Raw genomic sequence first — 9,374 nt, forward strand, 5'->3', positions numbered from 1 at the left:
CTGAAAAACCCCTCACACCATCATGATGTCTGAAAATGCTTAATTTAAAGTAAGAACATATTGTTTTTATTATCTGTTTTGCTCCATATTACATCAGTAATACATAAGCAAAGAGTTTAAGTGTCTGACGATAATTTCTGACTGTATTGAATAAAAATGAAAGAACTGTTGTTGATATTGAAAGTTGTGTCAGAAATACAGTGATTTGTTTTCTTTTCCCTTGAAAAACAATGTGACTTATATGATATCAATAATACTCATGATGCTGGATGTTAACTGAATGTTTGTTTGTGCAGAAATGAACAGACTGTCAATATGTTGTGACATTATATTATGTGGTTTTTGGACAACAGATGGCGCCTGAACTCTATCAGATGCAGGTTGTGTCCTGCAAGAAGACAGACAGATAGATAGATAATCGAGATTGAATGTCAGTGGGATATATGAGGTTAAATTCTTGGGGTTATTACGATTTGGGGGCTTTGGGAGATGTAAACAGGAAGTATGACGTTGCCATGATGTCAGTGAGTTAGCTGTGGGCTTCACTTTAGGGCTTCAAGTTAATTTTAGCCTGTATCTGTTAACATGCTAAAACGTGGCACCGTCAAAAGTATGCCGAATTAGCTATTAGCAGTTCCTTTTTGCAATGCACTCATGTATGTAGAGACAACTCTCACTGATTTACCGCGATACTGAAGAAAACTTCAAAACGTGACGATTCTCAGGCAAGTTCTGCAGTCACTCAAGGAGCGTCTTTTTTGCTATGATATCTAAGCGGATTTAAAGACGTTTACCCGCGACATCGAAGAAAATGATATTCTCGGGAAGTGTAAGTCACACCGAATGTAGAAATATGTGTATCATGGGAGATTTTACTGACTCCAAGGAGAAGAAGTACGAGTTTTTAATCCTCAACGAATCTAACATAAAAAAAACATGGTCCTGTATATGTGTTCCAATAGGGATCACATATCTTAGGAATAATTTGTAGAAAATTCTCTGCAAAAGAACCACCTGATTTAATGTTTCACTTCCACTCCATATATTTCCCCTGGTCATCCATCCCCAGCCTGCTGTGGCTCTATGCCCCCTCCCTCTGTATTCGCATATATCACAGTGAAGGAGCACAGGTTTCCCCTGCAGGTGGAGGTGATCAGCAGGAAAACAGATGAGCAACAATGCCATTAGAAGTGGAGGAGGTATGCATATATTTCAGCTTCATTTGAATAGAAGCAAATGTCACCGTTCACCCCACAGTGAACATGAGCTGCAGCTTCAGGGCTTCCAGGGTCAGAGGTCACAGGAACTCAGACACCGCCGGCACTCTTTGACCTTCACAGTTTAACGTAAAATATGTTTCTGCGTTCTTTGTTTTTGGCCTTTTTCTCTTTCTTTCCCCCCTCTTTTCAGCAGGAAAGAAAAAAGGAAGTGAAGGATGGGTGGAGGAATCCTCAGCGAGAGGTGATGTAAAGGGCAGGTCACCCTCGCCGACAGACTGAAATATCACAGCTTGCCCGGGGCTCGTCATCGTCTCTGATGCTCCGAGGGAGTTTGTGACAAGAGGGGGGGGGTAACATTGAGGGAAGAAGATCGATCAAGTGCTTCTGACTGAGTCCCCTTCTTTCATGTTGTGCTGCCTTCACCGTCGTTGGACCGAAGGTACCTGCAGCTGCAGGAGGATCTCATTCTGAGTTAATGAGATTTTAATCCGACGTATATAACGGCACCCTCCGTGGTGACATTTAAAGAAGTCATTAAGTGGTGACGGGTGAGAACGAGGGGCTTGGGTTTAAAAGGTGCAATATGATCTGTACGGTAATATCACTACAGACGTTTTAGACAAGGTTAAAGTGCCGCACCACCCACAAGAAAGTGTTATAATTCCCATTAAAGTTGGGTTTTTTTGCACTTATCCTGTGAAATATCTCAACATCTACTGGATGGCATTCATGTCCCCCTCAGCACGTGCCAGCATGCTAACACCCGAAGCTAAGATGAAGAACATAGTAAACAAACACCCTGATTTAATCTAATAATGTTCAACAACAATAAAAATACTTTGTACCCCCCCTGTATGAACTAAATTGGATTCTTCTACTTCCTGTTTGACAGGCGGCCATAACTTCTGACTTAAAAGTTATCAAATTAGAGAAGGGATTGAACTCACAACCTTTCCATTTAGGGTCAGTTTCCAAACACACTGAGCCATTTGATCTGTGTTATTTCAGTATTGTTTCTTAGAGTTTTTAACTTTTTCCTTTCGACATCCAACTTAAAAATTCTCAGACTGGAGGAGGGATCGAACCCACAAACAGTGAACGTCAGGTCAGTCTTTTAACACTCTGAGCTGATTGAGTTGGCTCATAAGACTGACTTATGTTGCATTCACATGGATTCAAGCAGACGTCTGACAACAACCAAAAGTTAAATAAGATGTGTGTGTGTGTAGTTCTTTCATTAACTTGTAAATTATGAATCTTATTATTTAGTTAATCTGGCCCTCGTCAGCTTTACAGAATATAATGTTAGAGTGGGGTTGAACACAGTTTTGAACACTTAAAATGAAATTGAAAAGGTTTGAGGACAACACCTGGATGATTGATCGATAATCAACCACGAACGTTCAGGAGATCACAGCAACAAGTCCATCAGTTCCAAAAGAGTAGTGCAATGCAAGGCAGCTATCTCTACTGTATTAATATCCATGTCTACTGTAGTATGTCATGCTATCAGTAGGAAAGTAAAGCATGTTAGCAGTAGTTCCAACATTATTGTAGATAATGACCTAACAACTGATTTCCACTCAAGAGATTTTCAAAGAGAGACTGTTGAGGAGAAGAAGAGTGTGTGTGAAGTGAAGCTGCTGCATGTAAGTCGTGAACTTGTGGGTTCAAAGTCACTTTCCACTCTCGGGTTTTTGAGGAGTCAAGATCAGCCCTATTTAAATGTGGGACTTCATTAATAGCCACAGAAGGAGCCAAAGAACTCTAATTCTGCCCGTTGTCGGTGCCTTTTATTGATTGCCACTTGTCTTCCTCTCTCAGTCTAAACCAGGGTCTGTTGTTAGAGCAGGAGAGAGTCATGGAGGGTGGAGGAAGGATGCAAAGCTACAGAAACTCATGTAGGTGCTGCTGACTGCTCGGCTGTTGATGAGTATCTGATGCAATGCTTCGTGTGTTTTGTAAACGTTGGTGTTTTCTGTCCAGACTGCTGAATGAACAGAGCGAGCGGGCCAGAGAGGACCTGAAGGGTCTGGAGGAGACAGTGGTGAGTGTCTCTGACTGAAAGGGAACAAATGGCCCTCATTTCAGAAGGTGCTCCAATTTGCAAAGTTATTCTTCTTTAATTCATCCACATGTACAATATTTTCACACAAAAACAATAAATCATTCAAATAACAGATGACTGTCCTCTACCCCACTTAGTACAGTCTGGGTTCCCCCCCAGTATAAATAGAATTGGACTCTCCCATTTCCTGTTTGACAGTCGGCCATTTTGCCTGGAGGCGAAGAGGACGGGGGCACATGCTGCAAACATTTGGGTGAGCGCGATTGCATTTCAATTGATTTACATGTGCAAAGAAATAAGATTGAATGTGTAGTTCTTTCATCAACTTGTAAATGATGTCAGCATGCATACTGAGCTAACCAGGAGTTAGATTTAGCTAAGTTAGCATGTTTTAATCCCACATGTTCCATTGTTCTGCTAAAGCTAACATGCTAAGCTCCAAAGTGATATTTTCTGCTGTTTATCAAACTTATTGACTTGTTGGCTGTTGGAATTGAAAGGAACTGATTTGCTTGATTTGTTTGACGAGTGTAATCTCTTTAACGTTCATGTAGTTGATTATCTATCAATCGTCCAGGTAATTGGCTGCAGGTGCTCGTCACTTGTTAAATTTGACGTTACACACTAAAACACGGCAGTATATGTTTTCAAAGTTGTTTGCTTGAGTTGTTGTCTGATTGATAGAAAGTGTTGGTATTGAAAGTAAACGCTAAGAAATAATCCTCCTCTTTAAACCAAGTCAGTCTTAATTTTCTATTTCCATGTTTGTGAACCTGAATTTTCAAGTAAATGAGTTCCTTTGAATTCCAAGGCCTCTGAGGCTTAGCATGTTAGCTTTAGCCAAACAATAGAACATGTGGGATTAAAGCATGCTAACTTAGCTAAATGTAGTTCCTGGTTAGTTGAGTATGCATACCGACATGATTTCCAAGTTAATGAAAGAACTACACGTTGAATCTTATTTGTTTGTCCATGTAAATTGAAATGCAATCACACTTACCCAAATGTTTGCAGCATGTGCTCCAGCACCCAATTCTCATTTAAAAATGATTGAAACAGGAAGTGGGGGGGAGTGGCCATATTTTTTCAATGTATGTTGCAAAGCACATTTTTTAAAAATACATTCCTCATAACCCCCCGTGTCTATCTCTGGAAAGTTCGGGAGGGGACACGGCCCCCTCCCGATTTCACCGCCCGTGCCACCACTCATGCAACCACCCGTGTCGTGACGCTCCAGGTCCCAGCCACGAAGGGGATTCGAACCGGACACTGCACCAGCTCCAACGCCGATGTCTTACGGTCACAGACAAACCCACCGCACCACCGAGGCCCCTTCGCATTTGAACTAGTTCTCCGGGCGCTTTTATGTCTTCACTTTAGGTGTTTGGTTTATAAATTCACTGACACCTCACTTAAAAGTTCTCAAATTAGAGGTGGGATTGAACTCCCAACCTTTTCATTTATGGTCAGTTCCCCAACACACTGAGCCATTAGCTCTGTGTTACTTTACCTTTCTTTCTTAGAGCTTTTCACTTTCTCTTTTGGGCATCTGACAGCTTTAAGTGGGGATTGAACCCACAGCCTCAAAACAACTGACAACATATCCAACACCATAAACTTATGGTTACCGTTCATGGGGATTGAACCCATGTCTCCAAAACATACAAAGCAGCATCTAACACCTTGTGCCATGGACACAACACATCTAAAGAATGTTTAAAACTTGTACAAAGTCTTGAAAGTTTGGATGTTGACAGTCTGGTGTTTCATCCACACAATCACAAATCTTTTAATATTTGAAATGAAACGATCATATTTGTCTCAGCAAACATTAAGTAATCATGATCAAAACATACAATCAAATTTAATATGAACAGCTGGTAAAATAAGTATTTACTGTAGGTGGAAAGTTTTGGTTTAGGTGCCAAGAAAGTCCTTGAAAAGTGCTTGAATCTCACTCTTAAAAGGCTGTACGAACCTTGAACAAAATGGAATAAAATACCCAACAACAATAATAATAAAACAGATCAAAACAGTACAAAATAAAATAATTGCAGTACACATGAGCTGATATATCTCATATCTCAGCCCACTCAAACAAAGCCAGCGACATTCAAGGGAATGACTCAGGGTGAAAGGGAGCTTTGTTGCCAGGCAGAACCACAATCTGACGAAGACGCAGATGAGGAAGCTCTTCATGAAGACTTTCACTGCGTAGGAGGAATCAGAATGAGTTGGCTGCCGTCATGAAACACACTGTAGCTGCTGTCTGGACACAAACAGCCTCTGTTTTACAGGAATCTCACTGATATATTGATGTTCTTGTTCCTCTTCTTCAGAATCAGAATCAGAATCAGAAACTGTTTATTGCCAAGTAACATACATTACAAGGAATTTGCTGTGGTCTGAAGGTGCTATTGTTTTGATAACAAATGAGTAGAATATAAAAGCTAAAATAAGAATAAAAATAAAAATAAGATGAATAACAACAGTGCAGTGACCAGAATAAAGTAAAGTGTTCTTCGGGTTTGAGGAAGATTCTCGCCTTGTTTGGGTTGATTGGCAGGTGTCCATTGAAATGCAGCTGAAAGAGCTTCCTGTCCACACACAGATAGGCACAAAGGGCCATGAGTGACCCAGGTAAATGTCAGGACACCTTTTAAAATAGCTTTTTGTTCGGCCAGAGGAGGTTCAAGAGTGGCCTGGAAAGGTTTGAACCATTATTTCACCCCATAAAGTGGAGATTTTTCAGGGTTCATCGCGCATTTCGTGACTCTTTCTCTCACGTCTGGATACCTTAAAGTCTGAGACCCTGGAGAATCAGTTTTTGACTTTTAGCGCTTCATGTTTCAAAAACAACCTCCTTATTTAATGACTTTCACTAGCAATTAAAGGCACAAATAACACCAAATACTGATATTAAATCAGTCGCCTCCCTCACCTGCCCTCTCCCATATCAATATTTGAACTTTTACTTGCTTGCAAGAGGTCGATGTGATTAATTTCTCCAGTTAATTATCATCTTATTTACCGTAATTATTAGCACAATAAGTGAGGGGTTTGCCGAGTTGTTGTGGGGGCCGTCTGGTCCCAGCGCTCTTTCTCACAGTTCTAATTAAAACTCATCAAAACATAATTATTTTTCGCGACAAACGTGTTTGTGGAAACCAGGAGAAAGGCCGATCATTTCCACTCACCACTTTCTAATTACTGACGGTGGCACTCGAGCTCCCGGGCTGGGGACGGTGCTAACGCTGCCACCGCATGCAAGACAAGGCCGGATTAGTCGGTGGGGGGGGTAAAAGGTATCCTGGGTCCCTGTCAAACTCCTCATGCACACAAATTACGACATTACCTGTTGTGCCGAGCTCTAAAAATGTAGCTTTCAAGCTTTTTTTTTGCTTTTTGCAACGAGAAAAGAAAAGGCGGCTACAAAACTACTAGCGTCTCTGTGAATGCAGCGTTGAAAGTGGAAAACCTGGCAGCGTTTTCAGATATTTTTTCAGGCTTAATTCCTTAAATTTGTCCATTTTAGTCCACAAAGTTTTTTTTGTGTATTTCCTGTGTCTACACTCGCTCCCTGGCTTTGAAGCAGCATCATGTAGGGATTATGTTCTCTGAAGGAAATACATGATAATTGAATAAAAAAAACATTTCTCTAGAGGTCAATCAAGCATTTCTTCTGGGGGAATTTGAACTCAGGACGTCTGGTTTGCATTTGCAACATAATCCGGGTGATTTGCTCAAAAACAAACGGAGAAGAAGAAGAAACGGAGGGAGAGTAGCTGACACCACCACCCCCATCATCCTCACCCTATTCAATTAGTGTGCAGGCAGACACCTCGCGTGGCTGGCATCACCGTCCTAATCCTCCAGAGGAATAAAAAAAAAAAAAAAAAAAGAAAGGAAAAAGAAAAGAGCATTAGCGGTCATATGCCAACCAGATTTGTCCAATTATTCATTACAATTAATTGCTTCCCCGTTCTCCCGGCCTTTTCCCAGGAAGGCGGCGCTCTGCGGACGCCTGCACTGGAGATTGTAATATGAGCGCAGGACTTAAAGCTGTCATTCAAATCTCGCTGTGACCTTTCAGGAGAAAAGGCTGTTTTTCAGCCAGTTTGCAGGCAGCCGACTGGAGGAAGTTCAGTGTGTGTGTGTGTGTGTCTTCATGTACTTCTATCTTTGTGAGAACCGATCTGAGGGAGGTGCAACCTGACCCAATGTTTTACAGCTACGACAGAAAGGTAACACCTAATATGACACTGAATCCACCTGCATCATTATATAAAGATAAACTGTTAACTTAAAGTTACGGCTGCTGGTTTTCACTCTGAACAATAGAGGTCAGCAGTGAGAGGTTTAAGTTCAAGTAAAATTAAGGTTATTTGAGAAAAAGAGACATTATTTCTTCATCTCACTCAACATGGACAAAAAGTCCTTAAAGTGCTCATTAATATTTTGGGAAATGCACTTGTTAACTTGTTTCTCTCACGTCTGTACGGCAAATATAAAGCTGCAGCCACGAGACGTTAGCTTAGCTTAGCATAAAGACTTGAAGCAGGGGGAAACAGCTAGCATGGCTCCGTCCAAAGGTAACTAAATCAGCATCTAAAGCTCACTAATCAATATGAGATAAATGATAAATCTTCTCATCTCACTCTCAGCAAGACTGTCAAACTTTTTCTTCATTTAAAAACCTACAAATCCATTTTGTTTTTTTAGAAAAGAAATAACTTCGATGCATCAAAATATCTAAAAAGCAATAAAGCCATAACACGAATCTACAATAAGCCAAACAAAAGCCTACAAATGAAATATAAATTATACTTTTAATTATGTAAAATGATGTGTGGAAACTACATTAACACATGACATTACAAACAAGTAGTGCTGCAACTAATCATTATTTTAAATATAGATTCATCTGTCAATAATATGAGAAGAATATGATAAAGCGACATCTTTGAATGACTTCTTTTGTCCCACAAACAATCCAAAACCCAAAGATATTACATTTATCTTAAATCTTCACAGTTAAGAAGCTGGCATTTAAAGCGCTTCATCAATCATCATGAAAATGGATGAATCTCTTATTTCAGCACTAGAAATAAGTGATTTTTACACTTTTTTTGTAATTTTACAAGAAAAAGAAAAAAAACATCTACGTACAGTTAACATGTCGACGTCTTTCTGTCCTGAAAGTGATGACGTCAGGTATGAATGACACAAGAAACAGAAAAAAAACCAAAACACAAAGCTCTGTGAGCAACCAGATACATTTAATTAGATAATTGCTTTCGTTTTCTTTTTTACCCGAAGACTGACTCGCAGTATTCTTACAGTAAAAGAAGAAAAGAACGAGGAACATGATTCTCTTTGAGCCTGGATAAAGCTGTAATTTCATCCAAAGAAGACAATCAAACATCGGGATTTAAGTCGCGCTGCCCATGAGCTATCCTTGACGGGCCGGCGGTGGCAGTTTGAAGGGTCCTCGGTGTCGAGGTATTGTAGCCGAACCCCCATGTGACCACACACTGATACACAGTGAGACAGTGACGGTACATGGGAGGAAACCTATGGAATGATTCTGTTTACTGCATAAGAAGAAGTCCATAGAAAATCTGAATATAAATCATAACATGAAGGCAATAAGGAAGCACAGTCTGCACACACACATACACACACACTTCTTTTACAATATAAAACCTTCAACAGAGGCCCGTAAAGAGGAAGATGACATGTTGGAGGAATGACAACAATCAATAATCTATTTATTTTTCAGTTTTCGGGTGTTACGATGCTGTTTCAGAGCCTTTTCTAAGCTGCCACATTACAAAAAACAAAATAAAAAGGACTTGCTTTCATTTTTTGACACTGGTCCTGATACGTTGCCTGAGTTTTTTCATGTTTTTGGCGTTTGATCCAAAAACAGCTCTGCATTAAAACCAAACTACGAAACAATTTCTTTCATCAAGTTCTTAAAGCCCCTGAAAACTTGATTTCACTTCTTTCTCTTTAACTTTAAACCAGAGACAGGAGCTCAAACTAAAACAAAAATACTACTCCACTGTACAGTAACACAAACT

This window comes from Enoplosus armatus, chromosome 24 (genome assembly GCF_043641665.1).
Source record: "Enoplosus armatus isolate fEnoArm2 chromosome 24, fEnoArm2.hap1, whole genome shotgun sequence".
Classification (NCBI taxonomy): domain Eukaryota; kingdom Metazoa; phylum Chordata; class Actinopteri; order Centrarchiformes; family Enoplosidae; genus Enoplosus; species Enoplosus armatus.